Source organism: Parus major, chromosome 1, assembly GCF_001522545.3.
Source record: "Parus major isolate Abel chromosome 1, Parus_major1.1, whole genome shotgun sequence".
Taxonomy (NCBI): domain Eukaryota; kingdom Metazoa; phylum Chordata; class Aves; order Passeriformes; family Paridae; genus Parus; species Parus major.
The window spans coordinates 112099814-112115596 of NC_031768.1; positions in this window are offsets into that span (position 1 = coordinate 112099814).

The following is a 15783-nucleotide window of genomic DNA, read 5'->3' on the forward strand; positions in this document are numbered from 1 at the left end:
AAGTAACAAAAGCAATCTCTGTGGGATTTTAAGGAATTTTTGTGGTACACTGCCAATTACTTATTTATAATTTGAATTTTGAAAGCTAATACATAAACAGTGGTAGTTCTCTTTGAAATTTGCACTTAAATTCTCTTTCTTTTAAACAGATACATTTTTTCTTAGAGTTACAGAATGCTTGAATTCCAAATTTTGTCTAACTATAAATTCATATTCAACCATCTTTGTGCAAACCCAAATTCTACATGGTTATTAAGAAAAGTAGATATATAACCAGCTCATAAATTAAATTAACCTATAACAACAAAAAACAACCTCAAACCCCAATCTTTTGGCTCTCATTAACAACACAGAATTTTTGATGAGGAGGCACTGGGAGAGATGTCAATAATTTATAAAAGCCATTTTTAAATCAATGAGAAATGGTAATAATCGGTGAAGAGCAGAAAACTCACCTTGATAATTCAATAAATCTCATCTACATGAGAGAATCAGGAAGCAGCACAGTCACAGGAGGACATGGTAAAGTGTTGATATGAATGCAATATAATGTTAATTATTCATTTTGGAAAGCAGTGCTGGGAGACTCTACACATACCTTTGAACTTAATTAAAACAACTAAAATTAATAAGTACTATTGTCTCTTCCTACAGCTGGCATTGTCACAGATAGAAATTTCTGATGGTTTTCCTCCACATAAAAAATTCTTCCCAACAATCCACAGTTCTCATTCCCACTTAACATCCAGTGAAAATTCATCTTTCACCACGGTTTTATCAGTTGGTCTACAGGTAGCAAATGGCAGCTGCCTTGATCTGAGTTTTGTGCTTTCTAGGAAAAAATTGAAGACATTCATTAATAAAATCTCCCTTAAATATTCAAAGTCTAAATGGTGGCTTAGAATGGTTTCTGATCCTGTATTTTGAAAGCACAGGGCCTCTCTCCCTTACCATGCTCTCTAAGAACTCTCTGTTCCAGGTCAAACAGGAGCTTTTTCCATTCCTTCAGCATCAATTCCTGCACAGCAACAGCAGTTTCTTCGCTTGCCTTCTCTTTTTAAACTGAATTTTTTCCTGATGGCCTGACTTAGACATGTTCTAGGAACACATAGGAGAGTGAAGCATTTGGAGTAGAAGTCCCTGGGCTTTGTAGTTCATATTTAGACACAATGGGTTGTTCACAAGAAGTTTTTCAGCAACAGATCATAAAAGAAATTCTCCTCCCTGTCAAACCAATGTAGAGTTTTGACCCTGTAAACTTTGACTTAAACTCTGAGTGGCCCCAGGTATCATCACAATAAAGTCTATTTGTAAATGGTGTTTTTAGGAGGTTTCTAAGGAACAATTAAGGTGTTCATATTTTGAAATAAAATATACATCAAACTCCCTGTTCACTTGAGATAGGGATGAAAAATCAACTTTTTCATATAGACAATAGATATATACTGAAGTTTCCTACAAGTTTAATACTAGTTCATGACAAAATCATGTAGAAATTGAGCAAAATGAAAACCTTAAATTCTTTCTTTCCCTCTTTTGGCAAGATATAAACTGTCATTCCATTATGTACAGATTTTTCTCCTGCGAGGGAAAAAGAATTGATTGTTTCTCATATTACTGCTGATGGATTTTCCTCAGTGTCTTATTTGTGGTTGCAGGAAGACTGAAATGTTGTGGTGACCTGAATATACACAGGCAGGCTGTCTGCTTTTATTATTTATATTTTCTTACTATTATGTTTTTCATATGTAAAATATGCATGAATGGTAAATCACAAATTTCCTTCAGTTTTGTTTATTGTTCCTACAATAAAGAGTAACAAAAAGAAAAAAAAAAAAAAAAATCCATGAGAATCTACCAGTGTTCAAAGATAGCTCTAAGCAATTTGCAGGGCCCATGTTGCTTTTTAAAACATCTCTGATTTTTGTTGGTTTTCATAGCCTATTTATGTTATACATTTATTTTATATAATAATGCAAAGAGAAATTATAAATAAGCATTTTTAAAATGGGCAAAAGATGCTGAGTAGGGAGCAAAGCAGCACTGTTTGGTTTCCTGTTGTGGAGTTACTTCCATTAATCAGAACTGAAAAATCAGTCTAGACAAAACTTCATTTAATTTTAGAGTGTTACTTATTTTCTTCTTGGGCCAGAGAGTACACACTGAATTTTAGGACACAATTGTCCCATTTGAAGAAAACCTGTCCAATCTATTGTTTTAGGTGGTGATAGCAGGAATCCTGAGTGGTCTTGATTTATAACTGCATGAAATTTTGGCAGTCCTAGCTACCCTTCACTGTGAGTCTTGGGATTTATTCAAGCCAGAACTCAAATTTAAATGTAGAACTTATGAATTTTTATGAAAACAAACTGAGAAAACATCAGAGAAGATCCCAGTGTGTTGGGATAACACGTCAGAGACAGCGAGTCTCATTATTCACTTCCTCTTTTCTCCGTTCCACAATCAGTACAAACACACCAGGAGACAGCTGCAGTGAATCTTCTCAAGTTTTGCATAATGAAGAGAGTTGAGTCAAATTTTTATGTTGATTCAGATAGTCATGAGGCTAATTTTAAAAACTCAACTAATTTACTGAAAAAATTACTATTTTCAGGTCCTAGATATTTCTCCTTTCCCATTTTCACCTCATTTTTCTTTTTTATCCCTTCTTACCTTTGTCACTATGAAGTAACAGAAGAGAAAGGAAGAGGAAGATACTCAAATCTAGAAAATCTAGTTATAAAGTATTTCTTTCAACTGTTCCAGTCAGCTTGAACTTTCAATTGTCAAGTAATTATCAAGTCTCTTGAAGGGCTGGCAAATATAATTGAGTAGAACTTCCAGGATAAGGATATTTTGAAAAGGATTGCCTAAGAAAGAGTTTACACTGAGCCTACTGAATGATGGAGGTATGGGGACAGAAATTCTGAGCCAAAGAAAAGAGAATGAAATATAGGTTTCCAAGACATAATAGAACTGTTCCCCTGTTTCACAAAATTTGTGGATAGGTGGCCTTAAAGAATAGAGCAACTTGAAATACAGCAGTTGAAAATACGAGCTTTTTTTCAGTGTTTTTCTTGGTGACAGTTAGAAAAGGTGTTAAATTTACTGGCATTGAGTGGATTTCTCAACAGCTTTCTTTGGTTTCTGGGTGTTGAAATAAAATGGCACGAGAGCAAGATTAGGCTAGGTCAGAGAACTTTGTTTTGTTGTTGCAGGCTTTCGGCCAGGGAATTTTGGGAGTCTCAGCTTCCTTGGAGAGGTGTATGGATGGCCCACTGTGGCACCTGCTCCTGTGGGAACCAGCTGTGGGTTGAAGGCCAATCTCAGCTAAGAGGGGAGTTTCCATGAGATAAAATGATTCATTAAGTCTGATACCCCTCTGACATCACAGCCCAGGCTGGATGGTCCCGGTTTTCCAGCAGTTCCAGCTGAAGTCCTGCTCTGCAAAGCCCACTGGGGCCTCCTGTTCTGAACACCCTTTTCAGAGCACATTTTGTAGCCAGCAGGTCTTTGTCCCAGGGAGAACTGCCAGTCCAAACACTCCCACTCCTTTGCTGACCAGGGAGGAGACCTTCCCAAGTGCTCTGAAAAAAAGTTATTATGGAGAGGCAGCGCTCTGGGCAGTTTTATAGAGCTCTGCTGGGAATCCCTGTTCAATACCTGGCTGGGAGCTGACACCTGAACTGGGCAGACTGCACACAAATCACTTTGCTGGTGAACTGGGAGCCTGAACTATTAAATAAAGCAGTACAGAAGTGAAGAGCTGAACTACCTCAGGAATGACACAACCTGTATGTTTCCCAGTGTGAATGCAAAGAACATTTCCATCTCTCTCTCTGGGAGTGGCCTTTTCAGACACCACCAGGTCAAGGTGTGCAGAAGATGCATATCAAAGCATCAGTGGAATGCTATAAGGAAACTTTTTTTCACTTTTTGCATGCTATTATGCATATGAAAATGCTCACATGGTCATAGATTTGCCACAGGAAGCAGCACCTGGTTAAGGCTGAAAAAGATCCTTTACCACAGTCTTGCAACTTGAAAGCACTTGGCTTTCACTGATTTCCTCATGTCTATAACAACTATGTGTAGTTAGAGATTAACAAAAGATGTTGTCATGTTCTTGGTATTACAACAGAGAAAATGTTAAAAATCTGTTCTACATTAAAATGCATATACCTGCTTAATAACAAGCATAAATAAATCCTAGATTAACATTTTTATCCAGTAACTAATACAATCAGTGTCTATGGTGGTCATGTCCTCAGCACTTGGATGTTATTATGACAGATATATTAACTCCTATATTAACCTCTATAACCTCCACAGGTGGAGGTTGTAGAAGGAAAGCAGAATCAAGGCTGTAATATCTCTACTATTCAGCTATTTGATCAGTGCAGTCAAATAGAAATGATATTCATTTGGTCTTATCCCAAAACTGGGAAAATTGATCAGGTACATCAATTGGCACTTTATAACTTGAACCTTCACAAGTGCTCCTTTCCATTTTGTTTTCTTCCATGTAATTTTTTTCATCCTTTCCCAGGTGAAGAGTCTATCCACATAAGGTATAAAAATTATAATGACACTAAGAGTTAATTGGTAAAATTGATGAAAAGAGAAATTTTTACAATTTTTTCCAGTACGTATTAAAACCTTGGATGAGGAGGCATAAGAAAATGTTGACAGAGATCTACCTGTTCCAGGACTCACAGCAAGGTTTTTATTTAACCTTGCTTTAATTAAAGGGAGGGAGAGCAGAAAAAGGAAGACAGCAGACTTGACACTTCGGGTCAATTTTGGTTTATTCAGGGCTGGCCCAAGAAAGCAATAAATGTTGACATTTTTAGTGGGGAAAAAATAGTCTTCTGTGTAAGTGGAAGACAAGTGGGAGGAAATGAAAGTTAGAAAAAAAAAATACTTGAAATACTCTCATGGGACAGAAGGAACTGAAAGAATCCATTCAGGTGGCTGAGGATGTGGATTTAGAGGAGCTCCCTTCTGTTTGTGAGCTCTTACCTGGCTGCAAACTTGTTAAAGAAAACATTATAAAAATTAATATTGAACAAAAATTTGAGTTGCCATATAATAGGCACATCAACAAGCAATGTCAGCTTTTACAGGCCAAAAAGAATATGATGTATATCAAGCTATACATCTGTGGGAAACAATAGATTATCTGAGAGGGATGAGCCTGTTCCACCCTAAAATGGAAGAACACGCATTTAATTTTCAGAAATATTTTGGGTTTATAAAATTGCATTCATCACCTGTTTATCCCTTGATTTTTAGTGTCATCCTTTATATCAAATATTCAATTTCAAAACACATCAGTAGTAAATAGGACACAGTCATTTGTGTCTCTGGGACTGTCTCCCAGCAGCAGCCTCAGACAGGGCTCATCAGAACTGCTCTCCTCACACCACCGAAATGTCACTGCCGGTTCCACGTCACCACTCAGCTGAAATCTTTGCTCAGGAAGCTCTTGCAGCTAACAGAGGTTCAAGCAGGTGCTTGCATCTCTTATTTACTTGCTAGTTAAATGTGAGCTGACAGCAATAACCTGACAGAAGACAAGTCATCAAGCACTTGTTCAACTCCTTAGCAGAAGAGTGACAGGGCTGAAGGTATATGAGAAATATCAGGCTCCAGAGACAAATTCTAAAATCTACTCCTACAGAACATGTATTTCCATGAACACTTTTTTAAAATATAGTTACTGTACAGCTGGAATGCACAAGATCATATGAGCTTTTGGGGTGAAGAGCAGAAAGGTTTGAAGCTTAATCTGACTTTTGGAATTGGTAGTTGTTGATGTCAGGACAGGCCTCCTTGTGCTGTGCTGCATTTCATGTGTCAGCTGTCATTTATAATTTTAATATTTATCTATTTGTGTCCATCCAGCCTTCCTGCTAAACTCCATTCTGGAATTGCCCTGTTCTTTGGGGAAAGGAACTGAGGACCTACCAGGCATCCCAGTCACTGGTTCTTTAAAGCATAGGAATTAAATTACATCACCTGAGATTGTGTGGCTTGAGTCAACCTTGTCTTCAGTTAGCAGAAGAATGTCACTGATTTTAATATTCACTGGAACTGTTCCTTCTCCCACAGTTTGGGATTTGAAACAAATAAACGCAGTTGGAGCACTGGATTTACTTTAAGCTGTAAAATTTGCGTTAAATATATTTGAGGTTAACCATCTGTTAATGACATTAAATGAACGATTGAGCAAGTCAAATAAATGTAAGTGATAGCTCTTGGAAGCCTTTCACCTGCCTGTAACCATGACAAGAAAGTGAAAATTCTCAAGACCATTTTTGCTTTCTGCATATGAATTACTTGGCTTTAATTGAAATCCTTCAGAACTTGATTTTAGCATAGTTCCCTGCTTTTATATTGAGTTTATTAAATTTTTATGTCTTCCATATTCTGTGCATTTAGTTTTCCAGTAAATGGCCACAGTGCAGTGGTTTCCCAGCAGTGAGGTAATACTACAGAAATAGAGCTGAGTATGCTTCGAAGTGTTACATTTTTGCTTTTGTTTCTTTCTTTTTCTTTTTTTTTTATTCCTGAAGAAAATGGCTCCAGACTGTTTAAAGTTTTTATAACAGGAAATGTATACATAACTTTGATGTTCATAAACAGTACTAACTGTGCCACTGATCTAGTGCCTTACTTACTGGATGTAGAACCACCCTGCAGATTTTTAATAAAATCAGCCTGTTTGATTAAGATACTTTTTTTCTGGTCTTCCTTTTAAGTGAAAGTCTTGATAAAAGCTAACTGTTTGAAACTCCCTTATAAGACAAAAGCCAGTGCACTGATATCTTATTGAACAAAAAATTAACCCACTGAGGAGGCTCAAGGCTTTCAGTTTATTTGCAGAGTGGCAGGAAAACACTTTTGGTGATGCTTAGTGCAGGACTCTGTGGATAAATTAAGATGCAAGAATAACACATCTTTGTTTTTAAATATTCTGTTTCACTTTACAGGTGTTGGACTCTGACTAAAGGACAGCGGTTATCAGTTCTATATATGAAGACAATAGAATAGTCTCAGTATTTTAAGGAGAAATGAGATTTGCTACCTGTGTTCATCCATGACCCCTCCTTCTCTAAGGATCACCTGTCTTTTTTACCTCTTCTATCAGATTCTTTTCCTTTTGCAAAGGACTGAGTAAATAGTTAATTCATTTATGGTATAAAATTGTAAACTGAGTGCTGTTTATTGTCCCATTCCCTGGGATGGGCAGGGACAGTCCCACCTAATGCCAAGAAAATGCCTTCTTTGGCTCCAGGCTTTATTGGGAGCCATTCTGGAGCCAAGGACATTTTGAGGCCTAGATCCAAGTCTGTATGGAGATGGCAGTGCATAATATTTTGTGAAAGATGGAAACTTAACAGTTGAATTCATTTAATAATTACTTAGTGCATACACCTTGTCAATGTATTAAGCCTCATTTTCATTTTAAAATTATCCCAACAGAAGACAGAGGCTAGCACTGGAAATATTGCAACTGACCTTAAATTAAATTCCTGAAAAAAAATATTTGTGGTGCCAGTTACCAGCTTTTGCCCTTTTTATTGTAATTCTGCTTTTCCCAGCCCTTCTTACATTTTCCAAATGTGTTTGAATCCAAAAAAAATGCCAAATTTCACCAAAAAAATAAAAAATAAAAAAAAAGAAGTAAAAGATTTCTTTGCTGACTCTGCTGGTAATGATGCATCATGTTGTAAAACAGCTTTCCTGTAGTTTTGTTGGTTTTTTTTTTTTTCCATGAAATGATGTGTTAAGAAGTTCACTTGTTTAGTTTTTGTATTTATATATATATATTTAAATGAGGAAGCAGCCAAATATATGTAATAAGAAAGAGAGCTGACAGGCAAATCTTATTATTTGATGAGTCTCCTCGTGATACATAAAAAGATTAAAAAGATTTTAATAATTGGTTTTCTGCAGTGTTATTTTTTCTGTATTATTTTGAATTTAAATTTAGGCAAGTTTTGAGCATTGTACCATGAAATGGGATGAAAATCTGTCTGTATTTCTCCCTGGGAGTCCCACAGCCTTGGTTTTGGTGTGCATTATCCAAAGCAGAAGTAAAGAAAAAGACTTCTGGATTGAGTTTATTTGCTAAACTTCCTTATTTGTTACTGACAATAATGCAGATCTGGAAATCTGGGCCTGACTCACCCATCTGGGTTTTTATTTGTAGAAATATAGGTCAGTACAGTTCTAATACAGTGAATCATGCGAGTATTTTTATCTGCAAGAATTAACCATATATACATTACATGTTATTCCCAGGGCACCATTCCTGCCTTCTGGGGTTTTTGCGGGGAGGATGTTGTGTGTTTGCATTCCTGTGTCTGAATCTTGTAATCTCCCAACCTGGAATTTTTCTGCAACTGTTCCAGTAGATTTTGTGTTTTTGTTGATCAGGTGCATCAGGAAATGCATCCACTCACCACGTAGGAGTGACCCTGAAGGAGGGAAAACATCCAATCCAAAAAAACAACCATTACAAAATCTAAAATATTTCCTGTCTGTCTTTGAGATAAACACCACACATATTTCAAAAATTTGTTGATGGAATGAAAGTAATGCCACCTCATGCTGAACCCTACTCTTTTTCATTTTATATTTAATTTCTCTTAGGAAGTTTCTGACCATTTCAGCAACATTATGTCCCTTTCTGAGGTATTGTGACATCTACCCTAAAGGCTGGTTGAAAACCTCATCATAGAAGGGACACCACTGGTGTGAAGCCAATGTTAATCCAGCAGAACAAGTCGTGGTTTCCATCTTCTGTTTGCATTTCCTTTCCCTCCCCCTTCTGGCTGGAAAGAAAGTTAATGTAGTAGGTCATGCTCAGTCTGCTTTATTTCCTTTTGTGCCCACTGAGGTTGGAATATTACTTTTTGCTATCCAAATCAATGTGTTCTAAAATTACCTTATTTGTATTTGGATTTCCCTATTATGTACATAGTATATATTGGATCATAGGAAATGGTACATTTTTTCTTATATATTAAGATGAAAAATGGTATATATATTCCAAGAGAATTTTAGTTCAGCTCCCTTCATCTTAAATTGGTTTGCACAATTTTTCTTTTTTAGTTGAAAGCAAAATTTGAAGAAAAAGAAAAAATTTGGAATACAAGAACTTACAAACCATTTCATTTGTAATTTGGTTCTTTTCTGCAGAGAATTTATGAGTTATTTGTTTAATTTGTAGAGAGAGAGTGTGTGTTTCATGACATTTAGAGTGCACATCTAGAAGTTAATTTTAACCTTGTTACTGTTTGTACTTCATGAGGGCAAGCAGAGTCTTTGTTCTCAGAAACAGCAATTCAACTGTACCTTTAGGACACAATAAAAATATCTTTATCTTCAGCTCCAAAAGTTACCTCCCTGTGAATGGGAGCATTTCTTACTCCAGTGCTGGTGCTGAGAAGGAACCACAAAAGGAAGAGACAAATCTCCAGTCAATCCACAAGACACATTCTCATGCAAACAGCAGCAACTACAATTAGAAGGGTAAATAACACATATTAGAGAATGCACAGTGGTGTGAGTTCAACACCCATCTCTGCCTTCAGTGTCTTGCTGTGACATATGTTCCAGTTTCTAAAATACAAGAACACATTCTAGTGCCATATAGAAAAAAGACAGAGTGGGTTCTCCACTAGGAAGCTGCCAGATAAAAGCAATTATGATAAATCACCTGAGAAAAAAAAAATCCTGGAGTGAACTCCTGGCCCTGGCCTCAGACAGTGGCAGGACTCCCATTGACGTCAGCAGAGAATTATTTTACCTCTGGTTTTGGCCTGCCTGATGGGAGGAGCATCCCCAGATTCAACTTTCTGTTGTCATATCAGATGTCCCTTAAAAGCTCTGCAATGAGTGCTGAGTTGTGTGTGACTCATTCCGCAGAAGATCCCATGTGGATATGGAGCACTCGGAGTTCTCCTGCCCAGCAAGGGTTATCCCAAAGGATATCTGTTCCCTTGGGTGAGAGATTTCTTTGCTCCACATTTTCTAGAAGAAATACCTGCCTCCTCCAAATTCTTTTGTTGGCATTCCAACCCTTTTACCAAACGGTTTCTTTGGGATTTGTGGGAGTAGGAATCATGAAGGATCTGGGAGCTGCTGCCTCCACTCCAAGCTCTCGCTCACCTTGCTGAGCACAGGCTCCCATTGCCTGTTCAGGCAGTCAATGCTCAGTCTCTTCCCAGATTTCTGAAAGCATAGGAAGCCAGAAAAAGCAGGGAACTGCCAGTCACAAAAGTATGTTTTTAAAGGAGTTGTCAAGGCAGTTTATATAAAAGATTTTGGGAAGATCTTTTGCATGTTTCCTCTTTACTAATCGCTCTTTTTTTTCCCTTTTGATTCTCAAACTTTTCATTTATAGACCTTCTTTCATAAGCTGTATTTTTGTTGCTACTTATTGTATAATTTTGTATTTATGTCTTTAATGTAGTTATTTAATTTTTCTTATTTTTTTGGTTTTTAGTTGACCTTTCTCAGCCCAGTGACATTTTCAAAGCCCAGGAAAGCTTCAAATAAGGAAACTGACTGGAATAAGTCAGAAATAAAACATTTGTATTTTCTTTTGATGTCCAGTTCCTTTAACCTGTCAACTTTAAGAAGAGGAATTTTATCTAAAAAGCAGAAAGAATTCTTTTTATAGCTACAAGCAAAAATAAAATATTTCCTTACGGAAGTAGGATATGCACATTGGGACAATGCCTGATTTTTATAAGGACTTCAAAAGGCAATAGGATTATTTTAAATTATGATTTATGCCTTTGATGTCAAAATGAAAGACAATTACATTTTATTTGGCAAAAGCAAACTTTGCAAAAATTATTTTTACTTTCATTTTATGCCTGTGATAATGCTGTGTGTCTTCACTAAACTGTTTTGGCATGTGGAGGATTTATTCACACTCTGAGTTGAACTGTTTGGTTCTCATCAATTTAATCATTACATATTACAAGTTGTTATATCCTGGTGTCTTATACATAAAACCATGAAGCCACACAAAATTATTTTGTTAGTCCAGTGAGCTCTTAGCTTGCTTCTCATCGATCACAAATTTCTGTTAGTTTTGAGGATGATATTGCACTGATTTTTAAATTAAAGTGTTGAAAGATGAAAACCCTGGACCAACATGTTTCTAAGAACACCAGTTATTTGGAAAAAGAGAGGACACATTTTGTATTTCCCAGCCCTTGAACCAGGGGCTACATTATGCATGCAAATCTCCCACTCAGGCAATGAATGACCCAGAAGAATGAGGTCAAAACACAGCATTGCTTTAATCAAAAATGTTTGCTAAATAAGGATCAAAACATACCAAAAATACTTTCTATTTTAAGGAGGAAAAAAAAACCCAGCAAGCAAACAACAAACTAACCGCTGGAAGTTTTGTAACAGAAAATATATTTTCCTACTTCTAGTTTATTTTCAAATAATAGCTTCACCTTCAGCACTTTCATATGTTGGCAGTCACAACTCCAAGGGAATATCCTTCCAAAGGATTCCCATTCCAGGACTGAAGATAAAAACATAGATTTTTAGGAGTAATGCAAGGGTGACGCAGATAATGTAGATCCCTTGGGACAGATTGGAGTGAAACAACCCTTAATGGTTAGTTTTTATAAATATATATATAGACATAAATATATATATATATATATATTTAATATAGATGATGGATTTTTATATATTGTTTATAAAGCTGTTATAGATATAAAATATATATATATACTAATATACATATATACATTTATACATATATACATCTGTGTATATTTATATATGTCTCAATATTTCAGTCTCTCACAACTTTACCACTCTTCTCTTTGGAGTTTCACAATATGTAAAGAATTTGAAACTAATTTTATTTTATTTTATTTTAATAGGGAATTGGATTTTTTTTTTGTTACTGTTTTTGTTTCTTTCTTTGTTTGTTTTTTGCAGAAAAGAATTTACATCAGTAAATGTGTTTCCATTGGTTTGTATCCAGGTTATCTAAGCTTCAAATCCACATTCATGAGCATAAAACATAGGCATAGTGTTATTGTATAAATCATGTTATTTTATTCAGTAAAAAAAATATTTCTAGGAAAAACTTAACATAAAAAGGACTGTTTTCCTGTACACCAGGAAAATAACTGGCAAGGAGAAAATTATTGCAGGCTGACATTTAAAGAAATTGTGTGAGTTCATAAAAAAAAAACAAAACTGAATTTTATAAAGATGCCAAATTGTCAAAAAAAAAAAAAGTAGTTATACTTAAATACTGTTTTGTCAGCATTTCCATTTTGTCTTTCTGTGTTTTGTAGTTCATTTATAAAGGCTCACTCACCACTAAACTGAGTTCAGGCTCTTTATGACATGTAATGAAAAGGAATTGTCTTTGGTTCAGACACTTTTAAGGCATCCTGTCCTAAATGTCACTTCAAGTTCAAAATTAATCCCAAAGGATATCTGTTCTATGGATTTCTAAAACAAGAGTTTATTGATATTTAATTTTTTTAATAGGGATTTAATCTCTTAAACTATTAGTCCAGACCTAAATACATCCAGGACTGAAAAGTTTCATTCATGGGCTTTTCAAAAGCATGAGACAGATGGAGTTTTGGATCTGCTTCTTCTCTTGGAATTATTTTTCTGGTGTAGATTTTGAGGGGTTTTCCCTTGAAGAGTGTTCCAGCTGATTACTGGCAGTTAAGAGATTGACAGAGATGGGTCTTTTTTTTTGTTGGACTTGTGAGCAATCCTGCTTTTTGGAAAACCTGTCATGCTGATGGAATGGGTTTTGCTCTCTCTTAGAACATTTGTTGAGTATAATCTGCCAAACAGGTAAATCTGGAGAATTCAAATCTTCCAGGAATGGAAACAAATTTTTTTTGATATAACAAAAACCTAGGAGTTTGAACTTTGTGGCTTCCAGTTCTTTATCAGTCTGTGTAACACAGACACCAGAATCTAGAAATTCCAAAATTCCAGTTGAGGGAGGAGCTTTGGAGCTCCAGACTGAAAGACCGATCACTTGGGATATGTTGGGAAAATATCAACCTCTGAGTAGTTCCTAAAGTGTTGGTCTCCAAAAACAATGTCTTCTGAGCTCACAGGGAAATTCTCATCCTCCTTCTTAGGTGACTTAAATCCAAACTCTTGAGAAAGTGTGTTCTTCTTTATCCTAAAAGTTCCCAAAGTCTTTTCCAAGACTATCTCTCATTTCTACAAAATAAAAAGAAAATTACCTATATTCAGTAGTACTGGATGAGGCTGCAAGAAATAGAATTGAGGCTGATGGAAACATCTGTGCTGGCATTTCCAGCAAGTCTGAGCAGTATTATTAGGATAGTGGTAATATTTCATTTTTGGAAAAAGGTAATTTTTTTAAAGAAATACTTATGTTAGACAGTTTTTCCACCTTCAGCTACGTTTAATATCCTAAGATAATGAAAGTTGATTTAAAATAATCTCTAAAAAGATTTGTCACCTTATATTAACCACATCATACAGCTCCTCTGACAGTTGCACAGTAGCTTCAGTTTTGCACTCATGCAAATTTAAATCTGTAGCATTATTATTATTATTATTATTATTATTATTATTATTATTATTATTATTGTTAATTACATGCATTGAAAAAGTCTCTAATCCAGAGCATTAGAGAAGAAAAAGCACAAGGGCTTTGCATTTTTGCCACTACATTTTGGTATCGTATGCAACTAAAACAGGCACTTTTTTCACATTACATTTAGATATTAGCTTTATCTCTAGTGTCTAAATTTCTGTGGCCAGCAGACCTCAAATGTGAAAAAAAAAACCCCAACTGTTTTCTTGTCTCTCAGGAAGATAGAAACCCTAAAAAACTGCCACATTCTTAGGATCACAATTTTTGTCCCAAAGGCAGCAAATGCCTGTGACACCTCCTTCCAGTCCAGTTGCCAGATGGGCCCTGGAGAGCCAGGGAAGATGGGATTGACAGAGCCCCAGCTATTTTCTGCACACAGTAGTTTGGTCCTTTAAAACCTGAGTTATGGACAGCAGTTCTTCTGGAAAATCTCTCAGGGAAAGGGAACATGTTCCAACAGCAACAGGAGTGTGAATTTATGGGGGGGATAAGAGGACTGCGAAGGATTCGTTTAGGTTTTATTATCAGAAGTGTCCGTGGGGAGGGAACCACCTCATCAGAATGCTCCTGAATCTTGGCACGAGGATGGGAAGTTCCATTCTTTATCCTCTTCTGGATGCCACGTTTCTGATGTGTCTCCCTCTCCTGTCACTACTCAGTTCAGGTTTAGCTCCTCCCAAACAGATCCAAAGCAGTGGCTTAGTGTGAGTAATACTTTACTCTGTAGTTACTACTAAAATACACCAGCTAGGGAGGAAAAAATACGTAGGGAGATTAATGCCAGGGCTTGTCCAAGAAAATGTCTAAACCACAGAGGAAGAATTAATGCAGCAGTATTTCCATTAATATTGAGGTCAATGTGCCAATTCCACTGTCTACTCAGCATTTGGTCTCATTCTCTCCTAGACTTTACTTGCCCCAGCAAACTCTTCTGGAGTGCCAAACCAAGGAAGGTTGCTGGTAATTTTTTCATCTGCTCCTGTTGAGAGGCTGAAGGCCTTTCTATGGAATTATCCTGTCCTTTATTCTTCTTCCAGAGGTAGCTGAGAGTGCTGCCTATGCAAATCTGAGATAAAGCCTGGGACAGAAGAGCACAGTGTGCCAATTCCTCACAGAGATGTAAGGGAGGAGCTGAATAATTGGTTAAGAAGTAATTTTCTAGCTTCAAAATCATCAAAGAATTCTGATTGCAGTGCTGAGGAAAGCAACCTAGTCCATCTGGCTTTCAGAGAAGTGGAAAGTGTCCTTTTATGCCAAAGCTAGTCCATAAATGTCTGGCTCTGATCCCAACTTTGTTGGCTCATTATAAGCACTTTTATTTGACCTTTTTATTAATGTCAGTGTTGTTCCAAGCACACACATGTCTTAGATTCTCAAACAGCAAGAAAATTAAGAGAGATGGTTTCATAAAAATTAAACATACAGCAGGTATCACTGTCCTACAGTCCTTGTCAGAAACCAGTGAGAAGAGAGGTCACTTTGTGTGTCATCTGTGGATTTTTTTACTTGGGTGCCAGAAAGAAAATTAATAGATAAAAGAAGGGTTGTGGCCTGTTTAAAGTATTATAAGAAATCCAACCATATGATGTAAATATAAAATCATACTTTGGGACTATTTATGCCTATATAATAGCTTATTTAAACAGGAAGTTTTTTTGTTTCTGGTAGTGCTATATCTGTCTTATGGTCTCTTATTTGACAATAACAAACTTATTGTGCTTCTTGGAAATTATTGTACATAAGGTTCTATGCCATAAAAATGGGAAAATTAATTTAGTTTTTAAAAAATTGGACCTTTTAGGAAGTTTTTTATGTTCATGAAGAGAAATGGAACTATAAATATCAGCTTAGATGCATTAAGATGATCAGATAAATTCAGTCTGAAATTTCTTGATATCTGTATGAACCAAAATGGAATTCATTGTAAAGTGTTGTCATGGTTTAATCCCAGCCAGCAGCCCAGCCCCACACAGCCCCTCACTCACTTCCCCTTCATCAGCATCAGGGACAGAATTGGAAGGGTAAATGCTGGAAAACTCATGGGTTGAGATAAAAACATGGGGAAAGCAAAAGCTGCACACAAGCAAAGCAAAACAAGGAGTTAATTCAGTTTTTTTCTCATG